General features: G+C 48.2%; 1 protein-coding gene across 5 annotated transcripts in view; it reads left to right on the top strand.

The window, feature by feature from the left end:
• Positions 1-8,809: 8,809 nt before the first annotated feature.
• Slc6a17 (solute carrier family 6 member 17) overlaps positions 8,810-17,348 on the top strand; it is a 50,615-nt gene continuing 42,076 nt past the window's right edge. For 2 of the 5 annotated variants that reach the window (XM_036191493.1, XM_036191489.1), the window contains exon 1: positions 8,810-9,207. The gene's annotated coding sequence lies outside the window, so the exon portion shown is untranslated. The other 3 variants (XM_036191490.1, XM_036191492.1, XM_036191491.1) reach the window with 3 other exon arrangements.

Genomic DNA, 17,348 nt, shown 5'->3' with positions numbered 1-17,348 from the left:
GTAGAAAATGAGGTAACAAGGCATGAACCACATGGTAGAACTTAGATAAGAAATATGGGTTACTTTAAAAAATGTAAGAGTTAGCTAGTAACAAGCCTGAGCTGTTGGCCAAGCATTTACAATTAATATCAAGTTTCTATGTCAGTTATTTGGGAACAGGTAGGCAGGAAAGAAAAGTCCACGCACACAGAGTAAATTCCTTATTGCACTCACTTGTGCTTACTTCCAGAGACAGACACCCAGGAGGATTTGTTCTACCTCTGCCTTCACCTGAAAGTCATAATTACACTAAGAAGCTCAGCCATAAGTAGTTACGTGCTGTGGTTTGCATTTGGGATACCCCTCCACCTCATAGCCCAAGTTAAAGGCCTGGTCCCAGCTGACCGTTGCTGGGAAGTGATAGAAATTATGAGATGGGGTCTAAGTAAAGAATTACAGGTCATCTAGGTGTGCCCTTTGAGGGATCTATGGGACCCTACCTAGCCGGTTCTACTCTGCCACAGTTTCCTGCCTAGATGCCATACCACAGGCACAAAGTTATGAGGCCAATGGACCATGAGCTAGAACCTCTACAAATGAGCCAAAATAGGGGTTTTTGACTTTACAGGTTGATTATCTCATATATTTGTTATGCTAATAGTCATATGGCTTGGCACTGTTTTATCAGATGTTTCACACCATTATCTTTTTTTTTTATTTAAAAAATGTTTTATTCATTTTACATTCCAACCACAGATTCCCTCCTCTAGCGCCCCCCCCTTCTCCCTCAAACCACTCTCCATCCCCTCCTCCAAAAGAGTAAGTTCTCCCATGGGGGGATAGCAAAGTCTGGTACATTCAGTTGAGGCAGGACCAAGTCCCTCCTCACTGCATCAAGGATGAGCAAGGTGTCCCACCACAGGTAATGGGATCCAGAAAGCCAGCTCATGTACCAGGAATAGATCCTGATCACACTGCCAGGGACCCCTCAAATAGACCCAGCTGCACAACTGTTTCAGTATGCAGAGGGTCTAATCCGGTCCCATTCAGGCTCCACAACTAACACCGTTACCTTAGCTTTTATCTCAATATAAATGAAGACTCTAGGTTTCCATGTTTATTTTCATGATCCATGCTGCTGCTGACATCTTCGGCAGAGGTATTAAGATGACTGCAGACGCAGAACTGAGAATTAGAGACACTGAAGGCTTCTGTGCCAACCTCCCCTACCACCCAAAAGAAAATAGTCCACATATGAGCTATTGAAGAGAGTCCTTAAAAACTGTGATAAATATGCAGAAGTGTAGCTCTTCACAGCTGATGGCTTCTGGTGGGGGTGGGGTGGGGTAGGGAAGGACTCAGTGCTCTTTAAGGGGATAGTCATTGGGAGTTTGACCATGCTCCAGTGAGTATATGGGCAACACAAATTGGACTTGATTTTTTCTTTTTGGGGGAGATGGGAGTGAGGTGGGCTGCAAAGATGGGACCTGGGAGGAATGGAAAGCAAGAGTGTTCAGAGTGCATTGTATGAAATTCCCACATAATTACTAAAAACATGATATGGGGGCGGGGAGGGAATAAATAAACCCTTTCTTGCCAATCCCCTAAGATTCTAGGTTCCTATTTTCTCTAATCTTAGCTGTTGAAAATTTCAGAGCATGGTGGTGACACTGTGGGACTAACTTATACATCTTTGCTTGGGAGGTGGCTCCAAGCTCCCTAAGAAATATCACGATTTCTGAGAGGAAATCTCAATTTCTATTTCTAGGTTCCACCTTAAAGAGAAGGGAAAAAAGCCTCTAGCGGTGGTTTGTTTGTTTTTTGTTTTGTTTTGTTTTTGCATCAATAATGATGGAAACAAGAAATATCAAGGGGAGGGGAATGAAAATAAATCAATTAGATGTCCTTCTGAAAAAACAGTACTCAGAACAAGGGTCGAATGGAACACCCTGCCCCGACCACCACGTGCTGACAAATACCCTGTTTCCTGCAACTGGAAACATTGCCTCTCTTGCATCTAGGTGAAGTTCAGCATTGTCTTCCCGCCACACAGCCTGCTTTGGGACATTTACAGAAGGAAGCACCCCAACCACCTCCCGGTTGTTTCTGGCTGGCGTGTAAGCCATTTTTTGAGATATGCCAGAAACTGAGCACATTGTCTGGCAGAGAGATTTTCCCCAAATGCAGTTTATTTGCGTTTGAAACCCAGAGTACTATGTGGCAACAGGAGAAGGTAAGTGTTGAGCCATAGGAAGAACTGCCATCCCCAAGGTTGGTCCCCGGTGGCCATGTGAGGAGGAGTAAGTAGCTGCCGCTCTATGAAGTGCCCTTTCAACTGTGGATAGGTGGCCTTTGGAACATTCTGGTGTACAGGCCAAGCTCTCTCCCCTCTCAGAATTCCATTCCATGTACACAAGGTCACAGGATGAAGAGCATCCTCACTTCTAGACCCTACCATGTGCTCACCGTATTGCCACCCCTGCAGCTGCAGCATCTCACATGTATGGAAGCCTCACGATGCACCCACTGCTGTTAGAAATGTATTGCTTGGGGGAGATTTCATTGACACCCCAGCCAGCTATGAAGGGGACAGTAGTGTCATCGCCATTTCATGAGCAAGGGCATTCGGATACTAACCCTCTGAGTCCTGGAGCCAAGTTGTTGGTTTTTTGTTTGTTTCTTCTTGAAATGGGGTCTCATCGTCTTTCTGAGTCCTCCCAGTCTTCTGGGCTTAAGCATTCTTCCTGCCTCAGCCTCGTGAGTTTCTGGGACTACGGTCTGCCTCATTGGCCCTTGTTAGGTGGCCAAGTTTCCCACTATGAACTGTGTGCTGTTCCACACCTCCATCCTCTGTAGACTGAGAACAGGGACCTGGTGACTCTTTGGTTTCCTTCCCAGGCTGAAAAACTTGCTTCATCTCTTCTCTGGATTCCAGCTGATTCCTCTGTGAGAGGGTGAATCCAAGGTCATTAGGCATTGTTGCAGGTCATTAGGGAGAGTGGCTAAGGATGGGCAAAGACAGGGAGTTAAGGAGACCAAGGTGCCTCAAGCATGAGTTATCCTGAGGGATACATGGAGTTTATGTTTCAGGGCCCAGTGTCTATAGTCCCATGAAATCGCATGACATTCGCCTTTTCCTTCAGGTGAAACATCACATAGCCACTAAGATTGGCTATGTCTTCTGAAGCTACAGCAGGATAATCATCTTCCAGCCCAGAAGTGTAGCATTTAAATTTTATTTTACAGGTTCAATGACACAGTAACAGCAGTAGAGAGAGACATCCTTATTAGCTATGCTTTAGATCTAAACACTACTTGTGTGAGATTTGCTAATCTTTACCAACTAAACTTAATCTGAGGGGATGAGTTCCTATGGAAGAGGCCCAATTTACTAAGTCGGGGTGAAGGAGTTCCCTAAATCGAGAGTAGCAGGTAGATGACAAGTGGTCACTGAACATCTACCTACTTTTATCCACACATGTTGATGATTACATGGCTTTTCTGGTTTTTTATTGTTGCATAAGAAATCTCCCCCAAGTGGTTAAGAGCACTGGCTCTTGTTCCAGAGGACCTAGGTTGGAGTCCCAGCATCCATAGGGCAGCTCACAACTGTCTGTAACTCCAGTTCCAAGGGATACTATACCCTCTACTAGCCACTGTGGGCACCAGGCATGCATGTGGTGCACAGACATATATGCAGACAAAACACCCATGCACATAAAATTAGATAGTGAATGAATGAATAGATGAATGTAACAGCTTAAAGCATTTGTCTTTTCTGTCTCATGAGTTCCGTGGACCAGGTGTCTGGGAATAGCTTCTCTGGGTCACGTATGCTTTGTGTGGAACTGACACCAGGATCTAGCTGGAGTCTGGAAGATCCACTTCCTGGGTGATCTGCTCACTTGGCTGATAGGGTGTGGGTAATTTTAGGTCAAGAGTCCAGTGAGGACTGACTGGGGTCTGGGGGCTTCAGCTTCCCCAAGGGTGGGCCTCTCTGTGTGGGCTTCCTCACAGGAGGATGGATAGTTCTAGAACAGGATTCCAGGACAGAGATAAGGGTGGCAATACGTTCTTATAGCCTTTATTTAGAAACAGGCATGATATCACTACTCTTGTTTAAGCTGTCATGGAGCCCGGATTCAAAGGGAAGAGATACAGACTTCATCTCTTGAAGAAAGTGTTGTCAGAGGATTCAGGAGCCATATTTTCAAACACTTGTATATACCTTTCTGACTGTAGAGAAAAATAATGCCAACCTCTTGGGTGGATTATCTTGCCCTCTGAGCTTTGTCACAACTGTGGTGAGGTATTTAACAGTGTGACTGGCTGCTTGGGGGGGGGTCCCCTTGGTTGATGTGGAAACTCCACAAAGGCATTGGTCATGTCAATCATCAACACATGATGGAACCTCCACAAATACTTGCTGGAAGAATAGGAAGGGGTGCTTAGAAATATGAGTGAAAAGGCCAGGCAAGAAGATTGGAGACCAATTCAGAAGTCCTCACCACAGAAGATATAGCTGAGACTATCTAGAGGAAGGGATGGTCATTTCCAGAAAGGGAAATGACAGTAATTGTGTCACTCATAACGAAGGAGATGTCATTATCTTAGTATCTCTGTGTCCAACATACTCAGAAGTTACATACATGAAAGGGGACACACAATACAAGTCCCTAAACATCAACAATGAGAGCAAAAGCTTTAAACACGGGATGAACTCTGTATAGTTAGGTGGACTGACTAACCACACCAAATCTTAGCTTCCCCATTAGGAATAGGAAGGCACTAGTCATACCATCTTCAGAGTATCACACAGTCTAATTTTAATACTATGCTATGTGTTACGTAAAAGGAAGACTTTATTCAGGATGATCAGAGGAGAGATGGCCATTGAGAAGACTCCATGGCGCAAGTCTACGGCCCATTTCCACCTCAGCACCTGCACTGTGCCTTCCTGCCATGTTATGAGCCTGCCCACCAGTGATACATGCCAGTGACACCATGGATTCGCTTTCCTTCTAGAAACGTCTGTGACACACACTGTTCCCCCAACTCTTGCCTCCCTGTCTTCTTTTCTGACCCTCCTTGCTCTTGCCTTAGAAGTCAATCCTCCCACTGAAGCTTTCTCCAGCTCCTCGCCACTTTTCTGCTGGATGGTCTTGGCCATGTCTTCTGTGGTGAGGACTTCTGAAGTCATCTCCAGCCTGCTCTCCTGGTCTTCCCACTCATATTTCTAACCACCCCTTTCTATTCTTTTAGTAAACATTTGTAGAGAGTCCATCATGTGTTGATGATAGACATGGTCTCTGCCTTTGTGGAGTTTCCACATCAACCAAGAGTACCCCTCTCAAGCAGCTAGTCACATTGTTAAATATCTCACCACAGTTGTGACAAAGCTACAAAGGGGAAGAAATCCACCTGAAAGGCTGACATCATTCTTCTACACAGTCGGAAGGGTATGGAGGATTCTGCTGAGTGAGGGATGAGGAGGAGGGGCTTTAACTGATTCCTGGCAGAGGGGGCAGATGGGCCGAAGCTTGAGCCAGGAAAGCGTGGGAAGAGTGGGGAGAGCAGAGAGAAGGCTGAGGGAGCAAGCAGGCTGTAGGAAAGTCAGAGAGGGAGGAGTGGCGGATGAAGCTGGAGACGGGAAAGGGCCTCAGGGCACCATGGGCTTGAGAAGGGTACCATTACGTTTTCACTTGTAAAAAATTCCTCTTGTAGCCAAGTGTGCTGGTGCACAACCTTAATCCCAACACATGGGAGGCAGAGGCAGGCTGATCTCTGAGTTCGAGGCCAGCCTAGTCTACAGAGTGAGCTCCAGGACAGCCAGGACTACATAGAGAAACCCTATCTTGGAAACCCATTTAAAAATTGCTCTTTTGTGGGGAAAGGGAGTGAACCTGGAATTTGAGTCATGAGATTATGAGTGTCCAGGTGAGTAATGGTTATTACTAATGGTTTGTGTTGAGACTGTGACAGTAGAATGTAAGAGAAGGGGCAGTTAGGAGCTAAGGCCTTCAGGATTTCTTTAATGATGCGTATCATGAGGGGATGCAAAGGAGGGGGTTGCAAAATGACGATTGCTTTTCTGAGAGGGAACTTAGACGTGGAACAGAGAGAAAACTGTTGACTGTTTTGCAGGATGGGTTTCTGGATAAGAAGGTGGTTCTGAGGGGTCTCTCTGGACAGGTGGAGGAAGTATTTGAGTGTGCAGAGCTCAGGAGACTATGGAGCGAGGATAGCAGCCAGAGAGAGGGTGGTGTAGAACAATCACAGTGACAGAGACAAGGATCTGGGAAGTCCAGTATAGAAAGGTCAGCAGGAGAACTACAGGGATGACTAGAGGGCAGAGGGAGACAGGGAGTGGGCACTCAAAGAAGGAGAGAGGTCCAAGCAAGCGCTGTAGAGGGTCAATAACAGGAGGACTAGGAAAACGTCCTGCAGGGTTAGTGACTCAGAGGTCAGTGCTGAGAGCCATCTTGACATCATGAGAGAGCAGAGGTGACTAGGGAGTGAGGGGAGAGGATGATGAGCTAGGAGAGTCTGGGGTGGTTGATGCTGTCTGAGGCTGTCATGAAGGTGTGGGCCAAGGGACCAGGGCTGAGTAGGGCCTGGATTCTGACAGTAGGAACTGGAAGTGGGAAGAGTGTAGATGCTCAGGTAGGTGTAGATGGGCCGGTGCAACTGCTCTGGGTGAAATTCAAGGAGCTTCTGAGGACTGAGGCAGTTTCTGAGAGACCAAGGAGGTAATGGATAGGCCAGAAGAATGGTTGAGAGAATAGAAAGTTGGGGTGGCCTTGGCTGGAGAGAGGGATAGATGGATCATATAGCCACATAGAGGCACTGGGAAACAAGAAGCCCATTCAAGTCTGGTGACCGTGAAGACAGAAGGAAATGGATTCATAATGTGACTTTCCCCCCAGAGAACTGAGTTCACTCAAGATTCGGTCTGTCAGCCAGCAGATGTGATACAAGGACCTTCATACCTGATAGACATGCTGTTTTCAGTATGCCTCAAATCCAGGAGCGCCTTTCCTTCGTTCCCAAAGCTCCTCTTTCTAGGTTGTCTTAGTGACAATACAATTACCTAATAACAGTCATTTATCAAGGGTATGTGATATCAGATAATTTAAAACAATCATCTCATGTGATCACAACTGCATAGAATATGTATTTTCTGCAAGTGTGTACCTTTTTACAGATGTGGAAACTGGGGCTCATTGGGGTATAGATCTTATTCCAGGTATGTAAATAATGACAATCTAGAAAAAAACTTAGGTTCACCAGACTCAAAGTTCCCTTCCCATCACGACACCAACTCTAAAGCCCATTTCCTCAAGACCATCTACATCTGAGGCTTTCCTTCCTCTCACCCCTTACAACACATCAGCTGTCACACTGTATTTATTCACCTCCACCATAGCTCTTATATCATCTGCTCATTTCCTGGTTAAGCACACCAGGATGTAAGTTCCATAAGGGCAGGGATCATGATGGGTCTTGTCTGTTATGTCCGCAGGATGGTAATAGTGCTCAGCAGACGGTAGACTTGCTAAATACTTGTTGACTAAAAGCATCATCTATGGGAAGAGATCATTCTCAATGGGCATCTTGCCTTTCCAGATGTCTCATAGGCAGAGGCACTGATGGCTTCTTGTTCCAATCTGGTTCGGTGGATCTTTGCATAGTAAACTGCCTCAGAAAACGGAGATAGTGGAGGGGAATTTTGTTTGCTGCCCATTATGATAAAAATTCTCTTGGTGCAAATCACCAGCAGGTTTTCTTGCTATGAAACATTAGGCTTCCCTAAACTTGAAGCTCCTCCCATATGACTTGAGGTTTAAGAGAAATGCTCTGAATATGAAGTGTACAACTCACTGTGTCCAGAGTAATGCAAGTCCATCGTCTCTGGCTCTGGAGTTCTGTCTCTTCTGTCAACATCCATAAAACTGTTGCAGGACAACTGGTTAGACTGTAAGTACAGAGTCTCAATCTCTTCCGAGTTCTCGATTCTGGTCTTTATCAACTTCAGCTAGGATAATGAAGATGATCTCACCTTCTCCATCTCACCCAAACAGGTACCTGCCTGTGATATACCCAAGGTCCCCTAGAGCAGAGACAATCATTTCAGACTCCCCAAACAACACTTCCAGCCAGCCAGCTCCCATCACCATGTCTGACTTCACCTCTTGTCACCCTCCAGCCCTGCTCCAGCTCAGGCAACCACCTGTCGGCACACATTCTGCACTCTTGCATCTGTCCTGGGCATGCTGTCCCCTTCACAATGGCTGCCCTCTGTCCTTGCGTCTATACATTATTTAAAGCCAGCATCCTTCAACAACTTTTTGGTACCCAGTTATAATCTCCCCTCCCTCTCGCTGCCCCCCCATTTCACTCATTTGCCAGGGGTCTGGGAAACTGTTGTGCAGGGGTTGGCCTTGTACGGTGGTAGGATGGAAGAATGCTGGAGGAAATGGGCAAGCCAAAGGAATAGAGGCAACATCCATATAGGGATGCAAAGAATAACCACGGGGTAGGATTGGAATCCTGAAAGAGGGTCAAAAGGAGGTGACTCTGTAAAGACAGGTGAGGTCCAGGGCTCAGGTGGCCTTTGGCCATCAGGGCCATTTTCGCGAGGACAGATGCCCTAAGGAGAGAGAGCACTCAGGTCTCAAAAGGCTGCTCCCGGTAACCCTTCTTCTGCTCCCTGCCCACCCCTCTGCTTGGGTCGGCCATCTGAGCCTCGCTCACGGTCCAGGAGCTTGACGCGGGCCCGCGCGTGAGTCAAGCCTGCGTCACGGCGCCCCGCCGCCAGGGTGGCCTTTCGGAAAGCGAGGGAACAGTGCGCGCCGCGCTCCGCCCAGCTCCGTTCCGCTCCGCAGAGCCAGTGCGGACAGGGCGCGGGGAGGGCGGCAGTCGGCCGGGGCCTTCGCAGCCACGCGCTCCCTCCGCTGCGGGACCTAGGCCCCGGGGTGGCTCCCTAGAGCCGCGAGAGGGCGAAGGGCGGGAGAAGGGTTGGGACTGACGGCGAGGGAGGGGACGAGAAGCCAGCTGAGCTGCGTGCGCCGGCGCGCGCAGCTCCGGGTCCCCTAGCCCGGGCCCGGGCCCGTCGCCGCTTGACTCCAGTTGCCCTCGGGAAGGACGGTGCACCCACGATCCGTCGGGGACCACGCCACTCGGCGGTAGTCCTGGGGCCGAGTCCACGCGACGGCCCACGCGGGACAGGTGAGTCGCCGTCTGCTCCCCGTCTGGCGTACCCGAGCCAGCCACGGCAACTTTGCCTGCTGCGGCCCCGCCCCAGCCTGGAAGGCCGGAGGCCCCTGGTGCGTGGCGGCGCTCCTCCTGGTCCGCCCGACCCTGCGCTAGCGCGGGGGCTCCTCCCGGCGCTCCAGCCGCCGTTGCCTGGCGACAGAGCCCAGGGGCGGCGATGAGCTGGCGTGTCAAGGGTGCTTGGCAGCTCCTGCACAGGTTGGACTTGGGCTTCAGCTTCTGGAGCTCAGGATGCCCCAGAACTCCGGAGGTAACAGGACAGCTGCAGAGGCGAGAACCAGCGGAGGATCAGGGAGGCCAGCTCAGTGGGTCCCTGTGCCTGGAGCGCGCCCAGGGCGCAGCTCAACCAGGAGGCTCCGGCGCAGCTGGGGACCCCAGCCCCAGCCACTCGGCCTTGGGCCCGTGACCTTGACGGTAACATTGGCTAGAGAAGCAGTACGTTCGCGCCCGAGATAAATATTTAATTCCCAGTCCTGGCTGCTCCTCAGTGAATTTGGAGTTAGAGTGGAAGAGGCCCTTCCTCCCCCGAGGGAAGCGCATCTGGGGACCGAAAGACAGAGATAGGAGGCATGCACTGGGGGCCACAGTCTAGAGGGGCCCGCTGTCTGGAGAGAGGCCTCTGCCACATTTATACCTGTGCAGACGCTATGAAGGGATGTTCGCAGTATGCCACGGCTGCTCCCCCAGGGGCGCGGCCGCCTTGGAAGGAAGCCCGATGCTTCAGTTCTCTTGAAAGCCCAAATATCTCTGCCAGGGGTTCAAGTTAAGAAGTTCTGAGGCTACTCGGACCCAGTTGCTGTCAAGTGGGCTTTATTCTTTGAAAATTTCCCTTCCTCCCTCTCCCCCCACCCACCCTCCCTTCCTTTCCTCTCCCTCCCTTCCTCCTCCCTCCTCTCCCTCTCTCCCTTTCTCCCATCCTTCCTGTCCCCTTCTTTAGAAACAGTTTAATGGACCGTATGACTTAGGAAATTTCTAAGTAGAGCTACTTTGGGAGGTAGTTTAGCTGTGAACAAGAGGCAAGTTGGGTTGGGTTGGAGCAATGAGGATGAAGAAGAAAGATTGCCATTGCCCATTGTTCATTGTTAACAAGAACTTCCAGGGTCTGAGACAATCCTGGACCGGCTCTATAGTATCTGTCGAGCTTAGTGGGTTTCTGACTGGGTGGAGCGTAAGCATCTTGTACAAGGCCTTCAGCGGTTCTCACATTGTATCATGTCCAGTAAGGTAGATCCATCTCCTGGGAGAGAAGGACTTTCAGGTCACACCTGGTTGCCCTTGGCTGTGGACAAGGCCATCAGAGGTTGTGGCTCCTGTGTTGTCTTTTCCTCTAGTGGAGCAGCTGAGGCTAAGTAGGTGGTTGAGTTGAACAGAGAATTTCGGCAGCTTAGCCTACAGTGACTCAGTGCAGGAGGTGAATCGTGCCCACCAGCTCTGATTGGAGTGTGCTCAGCCTGAGTCACATAGAGTCGTGTGTCAGCTGTTTGTGAGTTCGGTGCAGTTCTTCAGCAGGACTCGTGAGCTGGAGATGCCTGAGCTTTGAGTGACTTGGGGGAAGGGGGGAGGGCTTGAATCTTCGGAGTAGATCTTAGTTTGCCTGCTATCAACAGGGGCTGTTGAACTCTGTCCTCATGGGGATGGCCAACAGGGTGAGGCTGCAGAGGGGGCCCTGTGTTTGTCAGTTTGGCCTACTGCTCCATCATATGCCAGCGTGGTGATCTTGGGCAAGTCACTGCATCATGGACCATCTGTTTCCAAAGTTGTTAAGAAGGATGCCTTTGGTGCCATTTTACACAGTCTTACTTTGTGACCAGTGCTAGACACAGCAGGTGCTGCCAGAAATCGGGTTCCCACCTCTTCTGTTGTGGATCTCAACCAGAGATGATTTTCTCCCTCTCCCTGCTGTGCTCCTGAGCATGGTGATGTGTGTGTATGTGTGTGTGTGTGTGTGTGTGTGTGTGTAGGCATAGGCATATGAAGGAGGCCAGATCCTGTATGACTGAACCCACAATTCAGCTTCAAATGGACCTAATTCCAACTCTCAAGTCTTCCCTGGATGGGGAAGCTGGAACAAGAATCAGGCTAGTGTCAGGTAAGTGGTATGGCCACTTAAATAGCTTCTGGATAACTCCAACAGCAAGATCTTGACTCGCTGGTATTTCTTATGACTGTGGCCTATCCCCAAGCTGGGACACCTGCTGAGTAGATTTCAGGGGCCCTTTCTCTTTGAATGGGTCTTGCCATCTCCCTGTCCACCTGCCCCATCTGTCATGGAGTTGGAAGCTTCAAAAGAGCTGCTCAGTAGAGCTGTTGCTGGCTTTTTCTAGAGAGGAAAGAGAAGAACGGGTCTCCAACCTTTTTGAGGGATTCTGGACTTCTTGTCCTTCCCCTTTGTAAAATGTCTAGATCTAGGACTTATCTAAGGTATATTGACTTCAAGAATCAAGAACATAAGATTCCCCCAAGGTAGCCAGAAAAAGTCCAAGCTGACCCATGGGACTCCAGTTGGCTACTATGAGAAGGGGGGAGGGGTTTACACTGCGTGTTCACTCTGAAGTCAATGCCTTCCCTATTTTATCTGGAAACATATTCCATGACCAATAAAGACGGGGATGAGAGGATTCCAGAGCAGGAGCACCACAGAGCAGGAGCACCTGCCTGGTGCTCCCCCCTCCCCTCAGGCTCTCCTGTCCAGTTCTGCTGCAGTAGGAGGATTCATCATTAATCCCTCTAAAACCGCTAAGATAAGCAGAGAAGAGTTTAAAAAAGAAGGTGGATTGGACACCCCCCCCCCCTCACTCCCAGGCAAAGTCTAACTTATCACTGGCTTCCAGGCTATGCTGCAAGAAATCCTGACAGCCAAGCATCTGAGAACCAGGGTGGGAAACAAAACCAAACCCTTGCATCTCAGACCCTGTGCCAGCCTCCCCTGAGCAGCATCCTAGGCTATTAGAGGTCAAAAGCACAATCCTGGATTGCTGGTGCACTATCCCAAACACAAGTGAGGCAGTGCTCTGAGGGAAATGCCTCCTACATTCCAGTCCCTTCCAGTCCCTCCCTCCCTCCCTCGTTCCCTCCTCCACCCGTTTTCCCCTCAGATAGTGTCTTAGGTAGCCCAGGCTGGCCTCCTTACTCACCTTGTAGCTGAGAATGACCTTGAACGTCTGAGCCTTCTGCATCCCAAGTGCCAGGATTACAAGTGTGCAGTAGCACACACATGCTTTTAGCAGAGGAAAATGCAGTTCTGGACTGCACACTTCATACTGTGGCTGGCACACATAGATAATACCCAGGGTTTTTTTTTTTTTTGTTTGTTTGTTTTTTCTATTGAGGCCTCTGTGCTTTGCTAAGTACTCTCTAGGCAATCTCCAATCATCCCTGTGATCCCAGGAGATAGATATTGCTATCTGTAGTTTATAGATGTGGATTTTGAGGTTCAGAGAGGTTAACTAATTTGCTCAAGGTCACTCAGATTAGTGATTGCTTCTGTCTGACTTCAAATTCCACGTTCTTAACCACTTTGTGATGCGTTTCCAATAACAAGTTCTTAATGAATGTGGCTGACAGTATAGGCATTTATCAAAATGAAGGTTTATTAAAATCGGGGGGCTCTGCTCTTCAAACTGGTGTCCTGGGAATGGGAAAATCAGATCTCTACCAGTGGAAAACTGGTAGAAAATGACCAGACCCATGCTGCCAAGGTTTAAGGAAGATGACATTTGGTCCCTGGTGAGTCAGAATACAGAAAAAGACCCTCGACTCTATCTTGGTGCATTATATCTTATTCCTGTCTTTCTCTTCCTGGCTCTACAGCTCCAGATTTCACTCCCTTCAAGTTTGTCCACTCAAGGCTGGTGCCTGGAGAAGGGAGGGATGAGGCGGAGGAGGTCAGATGCTGCCCTGAGAATCTCTGCATCTGCAGAACCAAGGACAGCCAGGAGCTGATGGGAGCTCTGGTGTGTCAGGTTTCCCTGCTGGATGGTCTGTGCCAGGGATTTGCAGTCTTTGATGAGGCCTGGACCCCAGAGCCAAACTGCTGGCATAGCAAGGGTATTTACTGTAGGTGCTGGCAGGGGCTGGTGAGGGGGGTGCTGCTTGTTTCCTCGTCAGATCCCACGGAGACTCTCCTCTTATCAGGCTTCTACCACTTGTGTCCTTGGCTGTTCTGGGAAAGCTGGCATCTGGTTCCTCTTGTCTGTCTGTCTCTTCTCTCTCTGAGAAGTTGTCATTCCCAGAGGAAAAGGCCTATATTGTCCCCGCCTGTCTCTTATCCCCAAACCACCAGAGACCTTGAAGGGGGAAGTTCCTGTAAGTAAGGATAGATAACTGAAATATAGGCATTAATGGTCCCCTGCCCCAGCAGACAGAAGCTACCCAGAAACCTTTGCTTCAGGGGCAGCCATTTTGTGGAGATGCAATCTGCTGATAATCATTCTTTCTATCCCTCTTTCCATGAGTAGTTTTTTTTTTTTTTAAATACTAAGGCATTCATTTATTTAAAATTCAGTTATTTAAAAACACATGATCAGATATCACTGTGCACAGGTGATGCCCTGAAATGAATGTGGAGCGAGCACATGGGAGAACATAGGCTCAGAGGCAGTATGAATATTACTGTGTCACAGAAGTATTCTTATCTCAGAACAGGGTATGCTTTGTTAGGGAATGGTTCTGGGCCCAGTGAGTATCAGGCTGCCTCAGTCTACATACAACTTGGAGTTGAGGTGTAAAGACCTGTTTCTATTGTAGTTCTTGTGGGATGGGAGTGAGCCATACTAAGGGCCAGAGGAACCTCCGATCTAAGCCCTGGCACTGAGCTTACCCAGCAGTTCATCTGAAGATAGAACTCCATCACTTATACTTACTGGTTTAACTAGAATTTCTTATGTGCTACTGATTTGCCAAATATTCTTTTGCTCATAAATAGAATTCACTGGCCCGCATCCCCAAAACTCTGTCAATGATACTTTTCTCTGTGTAAGACTCCCAGACCCCTGTCATTTAAATACTAGCAGGAGCTGTAAGCAGAGAAGGGCTGCCCACAAAGGATGTGAACGTCATCCAGTAGGTGATCCCAGCAGGTGCTGCCAGGTGAGAAGTCAGTGGGGATTTAGATTATCTCTTCTTGTGGGATCTAAGAGAAGGAGAGTTTTTTTCTGCTGAGCTGCTGGGCTGGTTTCCAGAATGGCTGGTGGGCGCTGTCCACGGTCCTGCCATACCGGGACACCAATTGCCTGCTGATAATCTGAGACTTCCTTATAACAGCTAGGAAGAACCTGCTTGACCAGTGTCCCAAGAGTAGTATGCTATTAGTTTTGGAGAAGAACCCAAGGGAGTAAGGAAGTTCTTGACCTCAGGGAGAGGCCATGGTCCGTGAAGTTGTTCTACTTAGCATGTGGAGGTGGATTTGGGTGCACCATTCTGCAAGGCAGCAGGACACACTACAGATCTTCCCAATTGGTGCCAGAGGGTGCATGCGATCCAGAAACCACAATGCCCATATCTCTTGGAATAGCTTGGGGGTGGCCCAGGGTTGTGAAGCCTCCTTCATTTACCATAGTATTCCAGACCAGTATTAATTTTTCTCTATACCATGATTTGTGAACAGTTGGAAAATATCAGCACATGAGAAAGAGTCTTCATTACAGAGCTTGGTAGATTGCAATTTAAAACTCAGCTCTTGCACTTAATGGCTGGGTAACCTTGTGCAGGAAGTTTAGAGTTTCTTTGCTTTGGAATCTTCATTTATCAAACAATGATTGCACTTTCCTTAAGTCATTGTGAGCATAGTGGGTCTTAGTTGTGACTTGTCCCCAGTAAGGAATACTTTCTTGCCCAGCTATCCAGCAAGCTGCACAGAGAGCAGGCAAGGAAAGAGGTCCAACCCTTCTTGTTCCCAGGAAAAAGACTCCATGTGGAGATCATAATTAAAGGTTTCTGATTACTATTCCTTCAAGTGCTCTTCAGAACTCTGCTGGCTAACTCAGGTAATTGGACACTTAGATCCTTCTGTGTTTCTTTGAAACAAGAGAAAATAATGCATTTATGGAAATCCAGGTCAGAAGATTTGGGCAGATGCTAGGATACCCATCTGCCACCATCCTGAGTCCCCATGGGTAAGGAAAGAAGAGAGTAAGGCCTTCAGTCAACCACTTTTGTTCTCAGATCTAATTTTAACCTTTTTCTTTCTTAAAATTGGTGTACACATAGACCTTTTCTCTGGGGCCTGGAGTGTCCTCCACCAGTCTGGCTCCCTGTTTTCCTCTCTTCAATATGTATACCTCTGCAGCAGCCTGGTCCAGGTCACCACCATCTTTCATCTACCCTCCCAGTTTCTCTAGTTGTTAAATTACAAGCAGCTATTGATCCATTTGAAAACAATTGTGTCAGATCCTATCTCAGCTCACAAATCTCCCAGACCTTTCTGCCAGCCTCAGAGAAAACCCAGATTATTTCCCATGGCTGTGGGTCCTGCCTGCTCTGGACATTGCCCATCTTCTGGCCTCAGCCCCTCTCAACTTCCCTCACTGAGGGTGCTCTGGTCATAAACCTTTCTGTTGCTTACAGTCACCAAGCACCCTGGTCCTGTCTCAGAGCTATTGTGCTTTCTGGCTCCTCTCTCCTGAATGCATTCCCGGGATATCTGAATGGCTCATTTTCTCTCTGTTTAGGCCTTTGTGTTATCTTATCTGAGTGTGTTGTCTTAATGCCTCTATATCTCATAACATCCTTGCCTCCAACTCCACCTCCTCCTCTGCATACTTTGTATTATATATCATGTATTAATTTGTCGTCCCCCCCCCAACAAATGTGAGAATATAAATCTCACAGGGCAGGAACATAATTTCCTCTGTTTTGAACAGGGCCTGGCACATAGTGTATAGTGTATATTTATTGAAAGAAATAAAGGAAATGAAGGAAACAAAAAAAATAAGAATGTATTTTCAGTAGTACTTCTAACTTATAGGAATCTGGGTTCCATTCTTCTAGACCAAGAGGACAATGGGAAATCATTTTAGCAATGAGCACTTACTTGTCTCCACCAGCTCACCATGTCAATGGCCCCTGTGTGCTTGTTCCACATTTATTCAGGGCATCATAGAAATGCAGGTGGATTTTCCTGTGGGTTGAGCCAAATTCCTGTATTTTCTGAACTAAAGGAGGTGGCTGGTGTTGGATTGGGGAGGGGGCTCTATTGACCACAGTCCTTATGTTTTTATACACATGAATTAGGAGTTTTCATCCCCATCTTTTCAGGTCCAGAATCAGGAATCATAAGAGGCTACATATTCTCCCAGAGATTCACTGCTGATAGATGGCAGAGCAGGACATATAGTCGGGTTTACCTGCCTCTAATCCCATGTCTTCCTATGATTGCAGCCAGGTTGGGAGTCAGGCCCTGGAATCAGACCATGGTAGTATAGATCCAGTGGCCTCCACTTTTGACCTTAAACTAGTTGCTTTATTCAATGAGTTCCAAAATACATGTTTATGCTCACTGATACATCTTAAAAGCAGGCCATAATGTGCAATCAATGTCCATTTCAAAATGGCAGCTGGTCTGTGGCAGAGGTGACCTACTTCCATTGGCCTAAGATCAAAGGATCCTGAGCTCAGTGAAACAGAGGCAATTCCCCCATAGCCTGTACTTCTTCATTCGTAAAATGGGAATACCAGTGGTATTTTCCTGCTGTAACTATGGAGGGATTAGAGGAAACAATGGCTGAATGGCGTTAGCACCCTGGCTTCCACAGAGGTGGGACTGAAGCCTGTGTGCTGCAGCTGTTGATGTTACTGCTACACCCTGCTCTATCTTCAGAAGTCCCCCAGAAAACAACTCAGCACCAAATGCTGTCAGAGTGCACTCACGCAGAGACACCGCGCCATCCATCTTACATACGGGGCATGCATTTCCCCCTCATATGAAATGGTACAAAGGAACTAAAGGATCTTGTTTGCACTGACCACGCCTACATCCTCCCGTGCCAGTTCCTCCCGCTCTGGACCATCTGCCTCTTTTCCTGCTTCTTTTCTTTCTTGACTAAGAAGACAAAATATTAGCCACACAGAACACATTCGGCAAATATGACAGGAAGGAG

This window comes from Onychomys torridus, chromosome 6 (genome assembly GCF_903995425.1).
Source record: "Onychomys torridus chromosome 6, mOncTor1.1, whole genome shotgun sequence".
In the NCBI taxonomy this organism is placed as follows: Eukaryota; Metazoa; Chordata; class Mammalia; order Rodentia; family Cricetidae; genus Onychomys; species Onychomys torridus.
The sequence above is the reverse complement of the archived record's forward strand: the minus strand, read 5'-3'. Positions and strand labels throughout refer to the sequence as shown.